Source organism: Populus euphratica, unplaced genomic scaffold, assembly GCF_000495115.2.
Source record: "Populus euphratica unplaced genomic scaffold, PopEup_1.0 scaffold1736.1, whole genome shotgun sequence".
NCBI lineage: Eukaryota > Viridiplantae > Streptophyta > Magnoliopsida > Malpighiales > Salicaceae > Populus > Populus euphratica.
In genome coordinates this window covers 10,943-11,210 of record NW_011501583.1, presented here as the reverse complement: position 1 = coordinate 11,210, position 268 = coordinate 10,943, and positions in this window count along the sequence as shown.

Below are 268 nucleotides of genomic sequence, written 5' to 3'. Positions count from 1 at the left end.
ATGACTAATCTAGATTTATGTTGTATAACACTTGGTATAACAAATACTTGACACTTTCATAGCGCAAACTATATGGCATAACCGACACTTGTGCTATTAAAGGAACTTGATTTGTTATTAACATAAGTTATAATCATGAATACCTTACCACATTTACAAGTATTAGCATTATTCGAATAAGATAACTAATGTACTCTTGTTAACAATTTATAATCTAATTGAAAACTCTTTTGTGTGTGGCTTCCTTCTGAATAATAAGAGTTTATAC